This window comes from Triticum urartu, chromosome 1A (assembly GCF_056163025.1).
Source record: "Triticum urartu cultivar PI428250 chromosome 1A, HENAU_Tu73, whole genome shotgun sequence".
NCBI classification, from domain to species: domain Eukaryota; kingdom Viridiplantae; phylum Streptophyta; class Magnoliopsida; order Poales; family Poaceae; genus Triticum; species Triticum urartu.
The window spans coordinates 425,374,712-425,387,325 of record NC_141873.1 but is presented as its reverse complement, the minus strand read 5'-3'; the positions used below and the strand labels follow the sequence as shown (position 1 = coordinate 425,387,325).

General features: G+C 45.5%; 1 pseudogene; it reads left to right on the top strand.

The window, feature by feature from the left end:
- Positions 1-2,888: 2,888 nt before the first annotated feature.
- Positions 2,889-8,625, top strand: LOC147991531 (uncharacterized; annotated as a pseudogene).
- The last annotated feature ends 3,989 nt before the right edge of the window (positions 8,626-12,614 follow it).

Here is a 12,614-nt window from a genome sequence, read left to right as displayed (position 1 = left end):
TCATCGTATTTCCTATAACTATATACCCCGACGTGAAATGCATGAGTACATACCCCAAAAATACATAGGTATTATATCTACTCACTTTTGAAGTACATAGGCGCAAATAATTGGGTATGATACCCAACAATTGGTATCGCAGTCTAATAATATGTACGCAACACATAAATATTTTTTAGGTATGCGCATACCCATCAACTGGTATTACGGTCTAATAATATGTACACATGGATATCAGGTATGTTTGTACGAACAAAGAATTTTATTATGTAAAAGAAATTACGAACACATACATGTGCGTGTCTTAGGTTCAAGTAGGCAAGAATGATACAAAATTGAACGTAGATGATCATATGGTTGACGAATCTAATTTATATGAACTTGCATGCGTAGAAAATGTGATCGTAGAGAGAATGCAAGTAAACTGTAGGAAAAAATCAAATGCTTAATGTTATCTCATATATGGATAGTCTTGAGTGGAGTAAATTAGGAAACAAATCAATAATGATGCACGTCACATGCATCCAAATGCACTAACGGGTTGACCTGAATAAGGTGCCCAGACACCTAGGTGCCCCAAACAATTTACCATATATATATATAGGACGGCAGTTTGGGACACCTAGGTGCCTGGGCACCTTACCTCGTAGCCGTTAGATGGTGAGTTGATGTATGACGTTTGTGTTGATATGATAATTCATTAATGTGATTATATATGGCAGTAATTAATAAATATGGTAAGCGTGCATGCATGCATGACAATCATTTATGTTTAAATTAATGGATAGTCATAAATGGATTAGATCTTCCAAATTTTACGTTCAGGTATATACACATGTATTTCGCATCAGAGTATATACACATAAATATATACCGGTGCCTGTATACATAAATTTAACGTGGGGTATGTATATTTTTATGGGTATGTAGTGAAAAAAAATCACGTCGGGGTATGTACGTATAAATTTTATATTGGGTTATGTACATTTATATGTATGTGTATATAAATTTCAAATCAGGGTAAGTATATTTATGAGTATGTACACATCAATTTCACGTCGGGTATTTATATTTATGAATACGTACACATAAGTTTTAAGTTAAGGTATATACCGTTATGGGTGTGTACTACATACACATAAATCTCAAATTAGGGTACGTACACATAAATTTCAAGTCTGGGTATTTACATATAAATTTCACGTCAGGGTATATACATGTGTGGATATGTACACATAAATTTCATGTCAGGGTATGCATTTTTTTGTATATACATTTTTTTGCGAGGGCTTGAATAGGCACTTAAAAATATATTGCTTATTATCATACATTAATTATCATCTTGGGGTATGTTATGTTTGGGGCATATATTTCTTAGGTATATCATTTCGCTTATCGTACATGGATATATCATTTCTAAGTTTCTGTCATAGATGTATTATTATATGTATATAATTTTTTTGTGTTAGGTATATAATACATAGGACAAATTCTTACTACATGCATGATTTTTTTTATTTTTAATAGCAAAAAAAGGATGGGTGCAGTATATGTTTATGTGTATTGTATTCCGGCTAAGAATACAAGGCAAAATAAAGAATACAAGGCAAGGTATTATAGTGCGTATATTATAAATATAGCCATCCCTGACGTAAAATAAGTGTACATTTAAATTAATTTCCCATGATATCATAATTCATGGCATAAATATTTTTATTTTCACAAAGATAGTAGTATAATTATGTTATTATATTCTTTGAGTATTATACCTCAAATACATCTTCGCTAGAGATGTACACACAAAATTCACGTCGGGGTATATATGTTTACAGGGGTATATACACTTATGGGTATGTACAGTTATGTACATTTATGGGGGTATGTACACTTATGGGGATGTGCACTTATTTTACATCAGGGTATGTACATTCCTGAATATGGATACATAAACTTCACATGAGGGTATGTAAATTTATGGGTATGTACACATAAATTTCACGTCGAGGTATGCATTTTTTCGTAACTGCATTCTTTAGGGCGACTTGAATATGCACTTACAAATATATTGGTACTCTCGAATTTAGCATGTATCTAAATATATACATGTTTTCGCGGGGACTTGAATATGTCACATGCATGGCTATATTTTTTGCGGGGACATGGGTATGCACATGGATGATATGACATGCATCTTCTTTTGGAAATGAATCAATTGATAATAAGCAAATGACATGTGACGTTTTTGGCAAGAAATCAATTGTTGTGAAGGTCTAGTGCATGCATAGAAAATTTGGAAAGTGATCCGATTAATGTGCATGGGAAAGAAAAATCTTACCATTCTTGATCAAGGTGCCCAGGCACCTAGGTGCCCCACACATTTTACCTATATATATATAGAATGTACGTCTGTTTGAATGAGTTTCGTCAAATTTGCATGAATTGTGAATGAATTTGTTTATGTTGCGGGCGGACGTTTTGGGGAAGCTCGTATCATTATGTACCCAAACAAATATTGTGTCTGTTTTGACGGTGGGCGTTTGCGATGACCTTAAACTTCATATAAGTGCAAACGTTGGAAATTTTTGCTTCAGCCTTCATGTCGATGAGAACTAGCTAGTGATCTGGACAACTAGTGTGTTGGAGAGTCCTAGTCCGGCTGCTATAGCTAGAGTTCCTAATATAGATCACGTCGGTTTGTATCCGACCTAAACTTGTAACTCAAGTTGATTGCCCTGTACTTGTGTATATATATATATATGACATAATGAAGAGAGGAGGCGTGCAAGATAGCAGCCCCAATTCATATCAGACTTTACATGGTATCGAGCAGATCGATCCTCTCTCTCTAAACACCAACGCCCAACACCACCTCTTTCTTCCCCACCACCATGAACGCCGACGAGTTGCAGAAGCTCGAAGAGGAGCTCAAGAACCGCGAGTCCATCATCAGGACGCGCGAAGAAGAACTCAAGCGCCTTGCCGCGGAGCAAGGCAAGGCTGCCGTCGCACCCTCTCCTGCCACCATCCTTGCACCCTCCTCCTACGTTGCTTCAATCAAAACCTATGTGCCCATCACCCTCGATCTTCAGGACTCTAACTACTCCAAGTGGCGTGAGCTTTTTCTCGTAGCTCTTGGACGCTATGGCCTCTCCAGCCACGTCATCGGCGACGCCGCCGCCACCCCCTCCGACACATCGCCCACCTCCGATTGGGGACGTGATGACTATACGGTGCTCTCCTGGATTTACGGCTCGATTTCCATCGAGCTGTTCGGCATCATCATGGCTCCGGGCTCCACGGCGCGGCAGGTGTGGGACTCCATCGCCAACCTCTTCCACGACAACAAGAAAAGTCGCGCCCTCGCCCTCGACGCCGAGTTCCGCAACACACCGCAAGGAGACATGTCCATCCATGACTACTGCGCGAAGCTCAAGTCTCTCTCCGACGCTCTCGGTGATGTCGGCATAACCATCTCTGATGAGACGCTCGTCCTAACGGTGCTCCGCGGCCTCAACGAGCAATTCAGCCACCTGCGGTCCTTCCTTCCGTTTCAGGTGCCGTTTCCATCTTTCCTCCAGACGCGCTCGGCCCTCGTTCTTGAAGAAGCACAGAAGAAGACGGATGCAAAGAACGCTGCTGCTACTGCGCTCTGGCCAGCGGCAACAGTATATTGCCAAGCGCGGGCGGCGAACGTGCTCCATTATCCGGGGGCGGACACAGCTATGGTGCTCAGCGTCCTGTCGGTCCCTATTCCAGCTCGTCCAACAGCGGCGGCTGCGGCACCTTCAGCAACAATCGCAGCCGCGGCCGCGGCGGCCGAGGATGGGGCCGCTCCGAGCCCTGGATGTACAATCCTTGGACTGGCCTTCCAACGCGTGCACAGCTTTATCAACACCCTGCTCCAGCGCCGTGGCAATCACAGCCATGGCGTGCTCCTGGCGTCCTTGGTCCACGACCTGCGGCTGCTTCCCCGCAGGCGTACGCAGCATACGGCCCAGCTCCGACAACTCCCACCTACAACGGGCATCAGCAACAACTCGACCCAGCACTTCTGAACGCACTCAACAACATGCATCTTCCCGGAAACCAGGAGTGGTACATGGACACAGGAGCTTCCTCCCACATGGCATCTAATCACGGTACTATCTCCTCTCTAAATCCTTCCACTCAAACTGTCACAGTAGGTAATGGACAAATCGTTCCTGCTACTCATGTTGGTCAATCTACACTTCCATCTTCAGCCCAATCCCTCTCTCTTCGTAATATTCTTGTCGTTCCTCACATTATTAAAAATCTTATCTCTGTTCGCCAACTCACTACTGACAATTTTTGTTCCGTTGAATTTGATCCTTTCGGATTCTCGGTGAAGGCGTTTCCTTCCAGGGCCGTGATCCTTCGCTGCAATAGTCCCGGGCCCCTGTATCCCGTCTGCCGTCCCCGACAAGATGAAGCTCTCATCACAACCACTTCGTCATCACTCTGGCATCGACGCCTCGGGCATCCTGGTCGTCACACCATGTCACGTCTTCAACACTCCAAGTGTATTTCATACAATAAAGATGGGCCGCCACTCTGTCATGCTTGTCAGTTAGGAAAACATGTTAGGCTTCCGTTTTATGATTCTCAAACATATACAATTCGTCCGTTTCAACTTTTACATTGTGACCTGTGGACATCCCCTGTTCCTAGTACATCTGGTTTTTGCTACTATCTCATTGTTGTGGATGATTTCTCTCACTACTTCTGGAGTTTCTCGCTTCGTAAGAAATCTGATGTTTATGCGACACTCATCGCTTTTCATGCCTATGTCCATACACAATTTAACCTACCCATCTTAGCTATCCAATGCGATAATGGTGGAGAGTTTCTCAATACTCGTCTCGACACCTTCTGTGCTCAACATGGAATTCTTCTTCGTTTTTCCTGTCCCCATACTTCTCAACAAAATGGCAAGGCCGAACGTGCCATTCGCACTACCAATGATGTTATTCGTACACTATTGCTTCAGGCCTCACTTCCAGCCTCTTTTTGGGCCGAAGCTCTCTATACCGCCACATATCTCATAAACATTCATCCTACCGCAGCCACAAAATTCTCCGTACCATACATAACTCTTTTCGGCACCACACCACTCTATAATGATCTTCGTGTTTTTGGTTGTCTTTGCTATCCAAACACCTCCTCTACTACATCTAACAAACTCTCTCCTCGATCTGTAAAATGTGTCTTTCTTGGATACCCTCCACGGCACAGAGGCTATCATTGTCTTGACTTAGACACACGACGCATTATCATCTCTCGCCACGTTGTTTTCGATGAAACAACATTTCCCTACGCCCACCAGCCCAACCTCCAGTTTCCACATCATCAATAGAAGCCACCACTTCCCTTGACCCTCCTCTCCTAGTTTCACATCCATCACCTGCTATGCATGCACCCGCCACCCATTCGTCCGTACCATCTACGCCTGATAGCCCGCCTAGTCCCGCCACCCCTTTGTCGGTTCCACCGACGCCTGATAGCCCGCCTAGTCCCGCGGGCTCGCTCACTCCCACCAGCCAGCCTGACTACACTGTCGCGTCTTCCTCCCCAGGCCCCGCCAGCCCACCACCTATGTTCCCGGCACCTGAGCCGACACATATTCATCGGACCCGCTCAATGACTGGTCGTTTACCGCCACCGATTGATCGCCTAAATCTTTCTGCCGTCGTCTCCTCGCCCATACCTCATAATTATCTCATAGCTCTTCGTGACCCATCATGGCGCCACGCGATGCAAGAAGAATTTGATGCTCTCACTCTAAACAACACCTGGTCCCTTGTTCCTTCTCCTCCCGGTGCAAATATCGTCAGTGGTAAATGGATTTTTCGACATAAATATCATTCTGATGGCTCACTTGCTCGTCACAAAGCCCGTTGGGTAGTCCGTGGTTTTTCTCAGCAACTCGGGGTTGACTATGATGAGACCTTTAGCCCTGTTGTCAAGCCAACCACTATACGATTGGTTCTCTCTATCGCTCTCTCTTCTTCTTGGCCCATTCATCAACTAGACGTCAAAAATGCCTTTCTTCATGGTCATCTTGATGAGGTCGTCTATAGTCAACAGCCCTCTGGTTTCATTGATCCTCGCTATCCTGACTATGTCTGTCGCTTGCATAAATCCTTGTACGGTCTTAAACAAGCTCCTCGAGCGTGGTTTCAGCGGTTTGCAACCTATGCTCGTTCTGTTGGTTTCGTTGAGTCCAAGTCTGACGCTTCCTTGTTTATTCTTCACAAGGGAAACATCACTGCATATTTACTTCTCTATGTCGATGACATCATCCTTACTGCCTCCTCTCCTACTTCTCTCTCATCGATTATCACTTCTTTTGCTAAAGAATTTGCTATGAAAGATCTTGGATCTCTTCATCACTTTCTCGGCATTTCTGTCTCTCGCACATCTAGTGGCTTACATCTCTGCCAACGATAGTACTTTCTCGACATTCTCTCTCGGGCCGGCATGCGTGACTGTAATCCTGTTTCTACTCCAGTTGACACTAATGCCAAACTCTCATCCACCAATGGTTCCCCTGTTTCTGATCCTTCACTCTATCGTAGTCTTGCTGGTGCTCTTCAGTATGCCACCCTCACTCGACCAGACATTGCCTATGCTGTTCAACAAGTGTGTCTTCATATGCATGATCCTCGCGAACCCCATCTTCTTTTTCTTAAACGTATTCTCCGATATCTGAAAGGCACACTTGACCTTGGTTTGACACTTCATATCTCTTCCTCTCCTAAACTCATTGCCTATTCAGATGCCGACTGGGCTGGTTGCCCCGACACTAGACACTCCACTTCCGGGTTTTGCATGTTTTTTGGTGATAATTTGATCTCATGGTCTTCTCGGCGACAGACTACCGTTTCCCGCTCCAGTGCGGAAGCTGAATATCGCGATGTTGCTACTGCAGTAGCCGAGTCTTGTTGGGTTCGTCAATTACTACAGGAACTTCATCGCCCAGTCACCAGCGCCACAGTTGTGTTTTGCGACAATGTTAGTGCTGTTTATCTTGCTCATAATCCAGTACAACATCGCCGGACCAAACACATCGAGCTTGACATTCATTTCGTCCGTGAGAAGGTTGCTGTCGCAGACGTCCGTGTTTTACATGTTCCATCTTCGTCACAGTATGCTGATATTTTCACGAAAGGGTTACCGTCTGCACTCTTTCGTGAGTTTAGATCCAGTCTTCACGTTGCTGCTCTTCCCAGTTCAGACTGCGGGGGCGTGTTGGAGAGTCCTAGTCCGGCTGCTATAGCTAGAGTTCCTAATATAGATCACGTCGGTTTGTATCCGACCTAAACTTGTAACTCAAGTTGATTGCCTTGTACTTGTGTATATATATATGACATAATGAAGAGAGGAGGCGTGCAAGATAGCAGCCCCAATTCATATCAGACTTTACATAGTGATCTTAATTTATACAAACCTAGAAGAAGCACGTTCTGTCCGACACAAAAAATAAATGTCAAGTACCTGTCACGGGCAAGATGATATATAATAACAAAACTTATAATTTGTTTTGTTCCAAATTGTTTGGACTCGCTCGTTTTTCTATTTTGGTTTCGCTCCAATTTTCACTTTCCCTCGCCGTGCTCTTCCTCCAATAGCGACTAATCTGGACAAAAAATATTTAAATACGCACGCTAAATTACCATGGCCCCACTTGTCATATGAAGGTCGGACGGAGACTAATATCAAACAGATCATGATGAGGTAATTGCGCCAACAATATCGGAAACCTCCCCCCATATCAACATGGTTCCCTTCTATATCTCATCTCCAATCTCCACTTAATCCACTCGCTATCGCCACCGCGCACCTATCGCCCGCCGCCACCCATCTCCCATAGCTGGTGCCGCCATGGTCCCGTGCCCGCAGTCCTCTTTTACTGCCTAGGTCGAGGGCACAACAAGTGCTTTGCCTCTACACAGCGAACCACACCAGAGCCTAACTGCATGGAGAATATTTCAGGTTGTTCTTTCTCCCGATCTCCTCCCATCATAGAACATCCAGAAATCCTAGCGTCGTCCATCGGGTGTGGCAGTTGCCCAGCGCGCCGCACCGTGTGGTCGCCGAGGAGTCATAGTCCTCGGTCTCGCCCTGCCCCTCTCCTCCGCGCTCGCCGACATGGGCCGCGTCTCCGTGTCCTCGGCCATGCCGTCGGCCGCAGCGATGCGGTCCGGCGTCGGCGCCGACGGAGTTCCTGTCTTCTCCCCTACATCAAAAGCCCAGTGTCAGCCTGCCTATGTTGGGGTTGCTCGCCACATGGCTGACCCGAAGATGGAGCACTGCGACCAGGTTCATCACCAAACCTCATCCCTGATCCTCCATAGCGAGCGTTGTAGATCAGCCATTTCTTCGTATTCCCTACTCCTGCTTCAATTAGCAGCCAATTAGGCTGCAACTTGTATTACCCTCCAAGTTCCTGGCACCTGGGCCGACATCTCTCTGTAGTTTTCGTTAGATTGCCTCGGCTGAATTGAAGTCCGTGTCATGAGGATTCAGATAAAGTTCCATCTAGATGTGTTTTCTGTTAATATGTGCCTGTATGATTCTGTTCTGCATATTCGTGTTAATGGATAATTTTAGATCAAAACAAAAGGCATTAATTATTGGCCCGACATCCATAGAAACAAGCTGTGTACTGTGGAGATTAACTAGAGAATTATTCACCCAAAACATTTGGACTCAAGGAGGCAGAGGAGAGATGTGAGAAACTTGAGAGAAAAGTGAGAAGGAATTGACCCAGTGTGGTACAATCGGGACCTTTGGTAGTGCGATCGGATCATGGGGAAATAAATGGATCTGCTCGAGAAGAGAAAGAGAACAGAGAGAAGAGAGGAGGAGACGTGCATGAGATGGGGCCTTGTAGTTATTTCGTTGCATGTTCCCAATGTAGTTTTTATCATTTTTTATTAATTTTTTGTTAAACTGATTTAATTTTATGCCTGCTTTACGTATTGCGTTCCTTCTTAAATTGACTCAAATTCTGATATTATCTACACAAGGGCACATGATGAATTCTGCGGAGTACATAAAATCCTGGTATGGGTTAAATTGCTAAACCTTCAACACTGCTCATTGGAGTGAGGACGTGGCCGGACATTGACCCTACCATCCATCGACTCGTTGTTGCTGATATCATAGTGCGTAGAAGCTTTTTTCACATGTGCTATCTGATTTTTTTGCGAGGGGAAGGAGGATTCATTAATCAAGCGGCAGCCAAGTCTGCAATACATAGGTCAGGTACCTCCTCATGTCCTGAGCGAAGTCACACCGTAGTGCGCTTCTTTATTCTACCATAGTTCGCTAGTTAATGACTAACAATGTTTTGCGCTTGCTTAATATTCTTGACTAAGAATTCCATATTCTCTTGAAGAAGTTGCTTAATTTCTTGCACCATCATCATGTGTACCGATCTATCCTCTCCCATTTCATTGATTAGCTTGACGACTTCTGAGCAGTCAGTTTGAATAAAAATGGGCATGGCTGACCACTGAATGGCAAGGGAAATGCCTTCCCAACATGCATGTAGTTCAGACTCCAATGGAGACGCACACTGGCTCAGTTCGCGGCAAGACGAGTAGATGATCGCTCCCCTATCATCCTGAAGGACCATCCCAGCCCCTGATGTATCATCTTTCTCTGAAAATGAGCCATCAATACTTAACGCCGCCTAGCCTGCTGGCGGCGCGTCCCATCCCTGCCTTTTCTTTACTACCTCACCCGCATGTGATAATGCATGCCTCTTGTACTGAGGTACAGTCACCATTTTGCCTTTAACATGGTCACCATTGGGATTGGCCTGCAAAGCAAGTAAGGAGCATATGTAGCTGGAGCGAAACTGGGTCAATGCCTGCACTAGTGGCGGCCGTTTGTGATGGACGATCTCATTTCTCACGTGCCAGCATCGCCAAATGGTCATGAGCGTGTACAAACGCTCCTCCTCCGACAACTCCGCTAGCACTTGGAGCAACCACTCTGGCCCTGTATTCACCAGTCGTCGGACGTCCGGAATACTCCATTGCTGCGCCATTGCCTGCCATAGCACGGCTGCTCGAGGGCAACTGCAAAGAGCATGAAATGTGTCCTCCGGTTCGATGGCACACACAGGACAAAGATTAGAAACTTCAAGTGTACGATGCTGCTTATTAACCCATGTAGGTAAGCGGTCAGTAGCCACCCGCCAAGCGAACACACGCACCTTAGGAGGAGCAGGGAACCTCCATAAAACAGCCCAGACAGCTTGTCGCCCGTCCAGTGCCCTGCTCGCCGCGACTGATGATGGACGAAATCGATCGCCGAGCGCGAGCCGATACGCGCTCCGAACCGAGAAGATACCATTGCGCCCTGGTTCCCATGCCAGGATGTCCTCTCCTAGCCGAGGTGAAGTGCGAATTTTTACAATCTGTTCCACGTCCACAGGGTAGAAATATTTCTGCAGGAGGTCTACACGCCAAGCTCCTCTGTCATCCAGCAGTTCAGAAACTCTCCGCGGCCGGCATCTTCCTTGCCTAGTGCTAGGTTTGCCTGAGCCCCCGTTCGGTATCCAGCGATCCCTCCATATCTGTATGGACCGGCCGTTGCCCACCCTCCAAATTATGCCACGTTTTAGAAGATCAAGTCCATGCACTATAGCATGCCATGTTGGTGACGCTCCATTTAGAAACACTGTATCCTCCAGATTGCCACTAGGGAAGTACTTAGCCTTTAACAATTGTGAGCACAAACTATCCGGGAAGTTGAGGATGCGCCAAGCCTGTCGTGCCAACAGTGCTTGGTTGAATAAGCGAAATTCCTGAAACCCCATACCACCATGTGATTTGGGCTGCAATAATTTATCCCATGCTCGCCAATGCGTTTTCCGCCGGCCCTTCTTAGCTCCCCACCAAAAATTCCTCACCATATGATTGAGGTCATCGCATGTAGACACTGGTAACCTGAACACACTCATCAAGTATGCTGGCAATTCTTGAGCAATAGATTTAATTAGAACTTCTTTTCCACTCTGCTCCATTGACTCACACCATGTAACAAATCTCTTGGTAAATTTTTCCTGGATATTCTTGAACTTACCCTAAGACATTCGGCCATTAGGTGTTGGGAGTCCAAGGTACTTCTCCCCAAAACTCACACTGTGCACACCCAACACTCGAACTACATCATCTATGTCTCCCTGATTACAGTGTTCACCAAACAGTATGGAACATTTCCGGGGGTTAATAAGTTGCCCTGTAGCTCGAGCGTACTCATCCAGGACACCTTTAATATGTACTGCCTCTCCTTTTGTTGCACGGAAGAACAAAAGTGCGTCGTCAGCAAATAGGAGATGGGAGATCCATGGCGCCCTTGGGCACACTCTCAATGGTGATATATGTGCATTTCTCCCCTATTTCCTAAGAAGTGCCGCAAGACCATCCGCCACAAACAAAAATAAGAATGGTGATAGCTGATCTCCTTGCCGTAGCCCACGCGACGGTGCAAATGAATCCGAGCATGCTCCATTGCTTTTTATAGTGTATCGCACCGAGGTGACACATGACATTATCCATCTCACCCACCGATGCTCAAAGCCCAACTGTTGCATCACTCGCTCCAGGAAAATCCAACCCACCCGATCATATGCCTTGGACAGGTCTAACTTGTACGCACAAAAACTACTATCTGGGTTTTTCTCATGTCGGATATAGTGAGTACACTCGAATGCCATAAACGCATTATCTGTAATAAGCCTACCGGGCACGAAGGCACTTTGTTCCAGTGAGATGATTCCACCTAGTAGAGGCCTAAGCCTGTTTACCAAGCATTTGACAATAACCTTATAAATCATGTTGCAGAGGCTAATTGGCCGGAAATCAGACAACTTGATCGGTTCATCAATCTTTAGGATAAGCACAATAGTTGTCATATTAACTCCCTCTGGCATGTGTCCCGACTCAAAGAATAGTCGCACTGCTGAAATTATATCATCTTTCATAATGGCCCAATGCTTCAGAAAAAATCTCGCTGGAAAGCCATCCGGCCCTAGTGCCTTTAGTGGCCCAATCTGAAACATCGCATTGGCTATCTCCTTATCAGAGAATGGAGAAACCAACTTATCATTCATGTCATCTGTAACTACCCACTCAAACAAGGGCACCACATTATCTACATTCAGGAAGGCATCAGCAGTAAAGAGATTTTGAAAAAAGTCCATTGCCATACCTTCCATCGCTCTCTGATCTGTATGCACCACCCCTGAATTATCAGCAAGGCCTTTAATTCTATTTTCCTAGCTCTCCATACAGCCCGCTGGTGGAAGAACTGGGTATTACGGTCGCCGTCCTTGAGACAGTCAATGTGAGACCGCTACCGCCACTACATATCTTCCCTATATAGCAGTTCCTCCAAGTGATCAGACTCCCTTCTTATTTCTTTATGGTCTGCATTCATGTGCATTAGTTCTTCAAGGCGGGATCTAGATTTTTCAATTTCCTTGATCACGTTTCCAAATTTCTTGTGGCTCCACTTATGGAGTTTCTCCATTACCACGTCCAGTGAAACTTTGATGTCCATGCAGACCATGTTTTCAC